Source organism: Sorex fumeus, unplaced genomic scaffold (assembly GCF_029834395.1).
Source record: "Sorex fumeus unplaced genomic scaffold, SorFum_2.1 ptg000058l, whole genome shotgun sequence".
Taxonomy (NCBI): Eukaryota; Metazoa; Chordata; class Mammalia; order Eulipotyphla; family Soricidae; genus Sorex; species Sorex fumeus.
Window position 1 is genome coordinate 30,365,402 of NW_026606115.1, and position 8,944 is coordinate 30,374,345.

Here is an 8,944-nt window from a genome sequence, read left to right on the forward strand (position 1 = left end):
AATAAGTGCACTGAATAAAGAGCAGTTTTAAAGCAATCCCTGAGACCCGAGGAGATAGAATAACAACACAGTAGTAGAGACTAACACTTTACTCTCATCATCGGAGAGATAAACCAGACAGAATATATATGAGGAAACAAGAGGCCTAAGTGAAAAATTGGAAGAACAAGGATTAATTGATATGTACAGGACCCTCCACCCTCAAAAGCTGCATACACATTCTTCAGTGCACACAGAAAACTCTCCATGATAGACCACATGATGTGTACAATTCAACATCCATAAATTCACAAAAATTGAAACCACATCAAGTATATGTTTAGATATCAATGACAAAACATAATATTAACATTTAAAATATTGGGAAGAGCTCTAACATTTGGATACTGAACAACACACTATTAAATAATCATTGATCAAAGAAGAAATCAAAGAATAAAAAGATTCCTCAAGATAAAAGAGAATGAAGATGCAAACAATCAGAACCTATGAGATACAGTAAAAGTTGTGGTTTTTTAATGTTTTTTTTTAATTTATTGAATCACCATGAGATAGTTACAAGCTTTCATGTTTGGGTTACAAGTTGTATTAAGTGGGAAGTTTTGGGAAATACAGACATATCAAAGAAATTTTTAAAAGCTCAAATGAATACCTTAATGAATACCTCTCATCTGAGGTAACTAGTAGTAAGTCAGCCAGTGAATCCCAAAGTAAGTGGAAGAAAGAAAATAATAAAAATGAGAGAAGCGATCATGATAAAGAAATCAAGAAATCAGTATAAATGGTTAATAAAACCAGGAGTTGATATTTTAAAAGAATAAACAGGATTGACATGCCCTAGTTAAACTCATGAGGATAAAAGAGAGAAAACCCAGAGAAATGGATCAGAGATGAAAAGTGAGGAATTACAACAGATACCTCAAATACAAAAGATCATAAGCGGTTTCTTTGCTCTAAAGTGGAGAACCTAGAAGATAAAGATAAATTCTTAGAATCAGAAACACTCTAGACTGAATCAGGAGAAATCAGAAAACATGAACAGACCAAACATGACTAAGGAAATTGAAATGGTAATTTTAAAAATTTCCCTGAGAACAGGGGCCAGAGTTAGTATAGCAGTTAGGGTGCTTGTCTTCAATGCAGCTGACATCCGTTCCATTACCAATATCCCGTATGGTCACCTGAGCCCGACAGGAGTGATCCCTACGTGCAGATCCAGGAGTCAGCCCTCCCTGAGCATTGTTGGATGTGCCTCTACCCTGCAAAAAAATAAGAATGAAAGGTAAAGTGCCGATGGTTTCACTTGGAGTTCTACCAAATCATTTTTTGGGGGGGAATCACACCAGGAGGTGCTTAGGGATTACTCCAGACTCTGCATTCAGGAATTACACCTGGTATTGCTTGGGGGACCATTTGGGATGCTGGGAATCGAAACCGGGTCAGGCGTGCAAGGCAAACACCCTGCCCTCTGTACTATGTCTCCGCCACCTCTATAGAACCTTGAAAGTAGATTTTTAACTATATTTTTCAATCTATCCAAAATTACGGAAGAAGTAGAAATCCTCCCTAACATCTTCCTTTTATGAAGCCAACATTAGCCTAATACTAAATTAGATTTATTACTAAGAAATAAAAGTATAGACTTACCAGTCACAAATAAGCACTGATGCAAAGTTTCTAAATAAAATCATAGCACATGGAATCCAACAACATATCAAAGAAATCATACACCATGATCAAGTGGAGAAGTAATCACTATTTCCAGAAGAGATGGTAATATAGATAGAAGACCCTGAGGGCTCAAATAAAAACTCTCAATATTATCCAGTACAGCTGAGGGTAGGCAGGCTACAGTATCAATACGTAAAAATTTGTATCATTTTGTTTTTGCTTTTTGGGTCACACCCAGCGATGCTCAGGGGTTACTCCTGGCTCTGAACTCAGGAATTACTCCTGGCAGTGCTCGGGGGACCATATGGGATGCTGGGAATCGAACCCGGGTCGGCCGCATGCAAGGCAAACGCCCTACCTGCTGTGCTATCGCTCCAGCCTTCAAAATTTGTATCATTTCTTTATGCAAACATTGAACTAGAAAATAAAAAGATACCTTCATTTAAAATCATGTTACAAAACAATGAAGCCTGGGAATAAACAAAGGGTGTGAAAGACTTGTAAAAACTTTAGAAGTCACTACTCAATGAAATAGAAGATGACACAAGGAAATGGAAAAGTTTTCATGCTCATAGATTGGAAGAATTAATATTTTCAAAATCACCATCCTTTATCCAAAACATATTGATTTAATAAACTGCCCATTAAAATCTCAATGATATTTTTCAAGGGCTTAGAATAAATCTACTCAAATTGGTAGATGTCTCAACAACATATCAAAAGTGATGCAATTCTGAGAACTTGAAAATAGGTGCTACTGCATTTCCTGAGTTTCAATTAAACTATAAAGCTATAGTAATCAAAACAGTATGGTATTTGCATGCCATAAGACTCTCAGATCAATTGAAGATAATTGAGAGGCCCACAATAAGCCTGCAGATACATGGATAAAGGAGCTTGATGCAAGGAAAGCATTTTCAATAAATGTTGGAAAAACTGGATAGTCATATGTAAAAAACCTTAAAACTAAATTAATATTTCATACCATAAACAACGTCAAAGCCTGGCAAGCTACGCGTGACGTATTCGATATGCCAAAAACAGTAACAAGTCTCACAATGGAGATGTTACTGGTGCCCACTTGAGCAAATCGATGAACAAAAGGAGGACAGTGCTACAGTGCTACCATAAACAAAAATAAGTAAAAGTTGATTACATCAAGATTAGACCAGAATCCATAAACTACACTGAAAAAAAAAGAGGCAAATGTTTCCAGGATATGCACCTCAGAGTTGTCTTCAGTGCTTTGACCACAATGACAAAAGAGAAATCAAAGGGAACTATATCAAACAAAAAAATTAGTGCAGGAGCCAGAGTAGTAGTAGAGTGGGTGAGGTGCTTACTTTGCATACAGCTGAACCAGGTTTGGTCCCCGACACACCATATAGACTCTCAGTCCACACCAGGAGTTGATTCTTGAGTACAGAGACAGAAATAAGCCCTGAGCACAGTCCTCACTGCTTTGTAATCTGATTTTTGTAATCCAAAAAAGTTTTTGTCACCATTCAATACTGTCTGTTCCCTTGTTTTTCTTCTCTATATACCACAGATATATAAGATCATCTTATACAAGCCCTAAGCACTTTCCAGAATATTAATGTGCTACAGTTAGTGGTACTATTTACTTCAGTTGATAATTAATTAATATGTTTTGGTGCCCCTTCATTTAGTGCATATATTAACAAGTGTAAAACCTTATAGTAAGCCTGTAATCTTTAAATAAAATTTACCTCTATCTCTTTTATTTTCTTTCTTATATTTATTTATTGAATCACTGTGGGAAAAGTTACAAAGCTTTCAGGTTTAAGTCTCGGTCATACAATCATCAAACACCTTTCCCTTCACCAGTATTCACTTTTCACCACCAAGACCCCAGTATACCCCCTCCCACCCCTCCCAATGCCTGTGAGGCAGATGATTTCTAATTAACTTTTCTCTACATTGATTACATTCATTATTTTGACAAAAGATGCACCATGATTGTTTAGAATCCCCCCCCCCCAACAATCAGAATTGCTGAAAAGGCATTGTGAAATACTTTGTTTTCTATAGCTGGTTATGAGAATCATATAATGATTTTGGATTTCTGCAAAGAGCCAGATAATTATGAGGTTGGTTTCTGTGCGTCTTGTGTTATGGGTGTGCCGGAGAGCCACTCATGGGGGGCTACTCGTGACCTCGGTAGGGAGCGAAGAATGAGCCGGTACCACCCCCCTTCCCATGAGACTGCAGTTGCCCCATCACCACCGGCTCATACCTGGCTTTCCAATAAGCTCTGAGGCGGCGGCCACCTTGATGCCGGGGGTGGGGGAGGCGGAAGGGAGCAACACCCTTTCCCTCCCGGGGAGGCATGGCACCATAGTTTAATGCATGGTCCATTCACTTTTCTGCCACAAGCTGCTGGGCTCTGGTTTAAGTCCTTTTGCCTCTGGAGCCATGGCTGTGTTGGAGAGCCGCTTGTGCGGCGCAACTCGTGACCTTGGTAGGGAGTGAAGAACGAGCCGGTACTGCCCCCCTTCACATGAGACTGCAGTTGCCCTATCACCGCCGGCTCATATACCCGGCTTTTCTATAAACTCTGAGGCGGTGGTCACCTTGTATGCAGTCCAGATGCATTTCTTCCAAAAGCTGTTGGGTTTCAAGATTTGTTTCTGAGTCTTTGGGTTCATGGCCGTTAATCAGCTTGATCAGGAGCCAGAAGGCTGTAGGCAGCAGCTCGGGATCTTGTTGGGATGGGGAGGAAAGGGCCGGTTCCACCCCCATCTGGTGAGGCCCCACGTGTCTTGTCACTGCAGGCACAAACCTGACTGTCTAATGGCCTCTGGAGGATGGCGATCATCAGGCCGCCAGGGGGAACAGGCCAAGGCATGAAACCTATTCCCACCTGGAGTGGTCCAGTGCCAGTAACCTACAGCAGGAACAGGACGCATTTCTGCCAAAAGCCTTTGGGTCCCAAGATACGTTTCTGAGTCTCTGGGATCATGGCTGTTAAGCAGTTTGATCAGAAACCAGAGAGGCCATGCTTCCAATTATATAGCTGAGCTAGAGGTGGTTTGTGGGTGTGTCTCCCACATACCTAACTTTTAGCTGTTTACTTTCTTGGCAAACTTTGGCCCAAGTTTTTGGGGTCTGGCCAAAGGCACAGCAGCAATTTTGAGGTATCTGAAAGTCTGACGGTGCCATCAGGCTGCTGATGCACTCGCTTACAGGTACAGATTGACCTGCTGGCGGCACCATACCTCCCTCCCTCTCTTATTATCCTTTTTAGCTTCAAACCTTTGTTATCTGATATGTGGACCAAAAAACTCATTATGCCTAGCTTCTTACCAGTCTTGCCTTCAAACCAGGCATGAATCAGCAAAGCTTATATAACTGCCTGTTATGTAATCACAGGTGCACATATGCATGGAGTTGGGCAGGGGAGCAGATCCTCTGGTTCTGTGTTGACTTTGTTCACTCTATATAATGTCAGCCTGACTCAGACATGGAGAGGAAATAGGGTTGCGGCAACTAGAATAAATGCATGTCTGACACAATGCATCTTTTCTCTTCTTTGGGTTGATGGAATTATGAACCTTGGTGCCTGGCAAAGAGCAAGTGCCCAACATCCTGCCTCTTTTTAATGTAGGAGTATTGCTAATTATTCAGCTACTGATTAGGCTGGTTGAATTGAAACAGCCTGCCTTTTTAAGTGATCATTTTTAGGATTATTTTCCAATAGTTAATGTTAAGCTTGCATTTAACTTGAAAGGTAGTGTTTCCTGCAGCCAGCAAAAAGTTGGAGTTTTGGGAGTCCACTCTCCTACCTTATACCTTTTAATTGATGAATTAAGAAATTTAAGAAAATTATTAAAGTATAAGCATTTATTGCCATTTTAAGATTTTTGTTTGTTATTGTTCTGTTGTGTATTTTATTGCATTGCACTTTAATATCATTCTTCTTTTTTGTGTTTGCATTGTCCCAATTTCTTGTTTTTCTTTCATATATGTGGTTTGAAAGTTGTCCTTTGGTGTATATGTAAAGTTCTATACTTATGGGTTATTGGGTGAGTTTGTTACAGAGAAAACAAGCAGAGAAGAGCCAAGGAATTTAAACCTCCTGTTAGTTCTTTATACTATCTGATTGGTTGTTGGTACAAAACCTCCTTTACATGAGGAGCAACCAACTGGGGAGAAATAGAGGATGGATACCCATATAATCAAGAATACCTATATAATGAGGATTTAATCAATTATAACTATATAATCTGGTCTTTGCTCTTGGTGCCAGGGGCTGCTACCTCTGATGCTGCTGCTCCTTTTATTGGTGTCACTACCTCTGCAACAGATCCACTGCTACTGTTGCCACTACTATTGTGGTAACCACTGTTGCTCTTGCTACCACTGTCACCTGATGTTGCTGCTTCTACTGCTGAAGGGGAGGGAATTGCGCTTCTGGTGTGAAGTGGTGTCTGGTTGCTGAAACCGCTGTCCTGGCATAAGGGACTCTGTCAGTGCTACTGTATGAACTGTAAAATAAAATAAACTGTAAAATAAAATAAACTGTAAAATAAAGGGGTGAGAAGTGAGAGAGCTCGGGCTCCAGAGATCCAGAGTCAGAGCCAGAAGGAGAGAGCTTCCAAGACTGGGGCCCAGGAGAGAAGGAGGCAGAGAAAGACAGGAGTGAAGAGGATTGGAATAAACTACTATTGATATAGACCAGCCTGGCCCCCGTTTTCTCTTCCGTCTGCCCTTGGCCAACAGCCGTTCCGATCCAGGCCACACACAGTGGCTCAAGAGCACCGAACGCAGGCGGTGAAACAGTGCCGTCCAGTGAGCCCGTGAACATACAACCTTCGGCGTGATAAGATTTTACAAGCATCCAATATGTAGATTATCTCCATTAATCTGCTTCCTTATAAAAAGAATAGAGCTCATGAAAAAATACAGAGAGACTCATAATTTTCTGATCCTAAGGGCATACAGTGTCACATGGAGTAAGTTTCAACAACAGATCAAGTACCTGGGAGTGTGCTCGCTTCGGCAGCACATATACTAAAATTGGAACGATACAGAGAATATTAGCATGGCCCCTGTGCAAGGAGGACATGCAAAATCGCGAAGCGTTCCATATTTTTGAAACCCAAGCACAAAAATTTGTAAGTCTACAACTGTACCTCATGGTGTTTCACTAATAAAAAGTTTTTAAAAAGTACCTGGGAGTAATTTTAACCCCAGGAACCAGGACCCTAGACCAGAAAAAATCCAGGTTATACTCCACTCCCCCACACCCATAACCAAGAGGAAACTTCAAGCCTTTTGGGAAACTTAGTTGTGGATTCTGGGATATAGGTATATCCCACTAATACCCCCAATATAAAAGTCTGAAGGATGCAGATGACATAGTACTTTGGGGGAAGCAAGAACATAAGATTGTCTTTCTGACATTAAAGCAAGTTTTAGCAGAAACCTCAGCTTTAGCTTTCTTGTAAACTGATAAGCACTTCCAGCTGTACATTACTGAAATATTAGGCATAGCTTTGGAAGTCTTGGCCCAATCACTGGGCTCAACAAGCAACTGGTGGGCTTCTTGAGCAAGGAATTAGATCCAATTGTAGCACAGTGGCCTGATTGCTTGAGAACAGTAGCTGTCACATTTTTGTTGGTATAGAAGGTCTTTAAATTTAGTTTAGGAGGTGCCCTAATCATGTATACCCCTTCACAAGGAATGCTACTACATTTAAAAATTTTAAATTAAATTAAATTTTTATAAAGTAGTTCACAATAATTGATTACATTTAATATTTGAACACTAATTTCACTACCATTACACATTCTCACCACCATATTTCAGATGTCTCCATCCTGAACCCCAACCTATGCTTCAAAGCAGGACCAAAATAATTTATTTTGTATTATTTGTTATGAATAAATTCCTGAAAATGATCCAAAAAATTTCCTTAGAGGAAGTTGTGTGAAGATTTTTGTATTTCACCCAGGGGCTATTAAGCCTGTCTATAAGAGATTACTATCATGTCGTTAAAGATTGAGCCTTGCCTGCCTCATGAGCAAAGGGGAGAAGGCAGCTGGAATAGAGAGGAGATCACTAAGAAAAAGATGGCTGGAGGAATCGCTTGGGATGAGAGATGTATGCAGAAAGTAGATAAAGGACCAAACATGATGGCTCTCAGGGTCTGTATTGTAAACCATAATGCCCCGAAGTAGAGAGATGTGTAAACTCAAAAAAAGACAGCAGCAGCAGCAGCGGCTCTATCTCTCCCACTGCCTGCGTTTGGTAGTCTCAAGCCAGTTCCCCCAACCCAGGGAGGTGAATGGCGATGGGCAGGTGAAGGAAGGAAACGAGGGACAGGCTGGTTGGTCTTAGTTGCAGTTTATTCCAATCCTTTCTCTATCCACTCCTGTCTCTCTCCTCTGCCTCCCCTCATGCTTCTTCCTCCCCCATGCTACTTCATTCTCCTTCTCGATCCCCCTTCATCCTCCTTCTCGCTCTGGAATATCAATTCTGATCCCCCAGCCCACTCTTACAGTCTAGTTAAATCCCAAAGCATGAGGGGTTGGGGCTTACACATAAGTGTGGTCACAATCAATAGGGGTAAAATTCTTTCCCTTGGGAAAGCTGCTTCTATGACAGATTCTCATTAGCAGGTCGACCCACCTAGAGCGGAATCCCCTGGGTGTGTTTCTCCTCTCCTTGTCCAACAAACAAATAAGCATACATTTTGTATGGATACAGTGAGAAATACCTTAAACTTATAGGATTGCTCTCCTAGGGCCATCTTGATCTCAGACTATAGTGCTCAGGCCAAATAGTCTTTCCTATCCCTAGCAGGGTCCTTGTCTCGTCGTTACCTTTGGATCATGACAGCATTTGTCTATGATCAAACTTTTAACTTAGAGTTAAGAATCGTGGCACTTTGGCCTGGCCCATTTCGATGCCAGGTTAGCTCACTGCTTGACCTGGGTCCGCTCAGTACCTTGCTTTTGGGGTGTTAGGAACCAAGGGAAACTGAATCTTAAGTTGAGAAAGCAGATGCCCGGGAGTGAATAATATTTAAAGCCGATTAACTCCTAAGTTACAAAGCATAATATTAACGGTCTTCCTGTATCTATACAAAAAGGACATTGCATTAAAGTAAACTATTCATAAGACACAAGGAGAGGAGAAAGGCAGTATTAACTTACAATACAAATTCAGTGTCCTAGAAGGATTTGACCTTACAAATTAACAGAGTCTGATTAGGGGGAAAAGCTGATTAACTGGTTGGGGAAGAGA

General features: G+C 40.9%; 1 non-coding gene across 1 annotated transcript; it reads left to right on the plus strand.

Annotated features, from left to right (window-relative positions):
* The first annotated feature begins 6,681 nt into the window (after positions 1–6,681).
* LOC130034351 (U6 spliceosomal RNA) lies at positions 6,682–6,788 on the plus strand. Its single transcript, XR_008794116.1, has one exon. It is a non-coding gene; the product is annotated as a U6 spliceosomal RNA (small nuclear RNA).
* Positions 6,789–8,944: the final 2,156 nt, after the last annotated feature.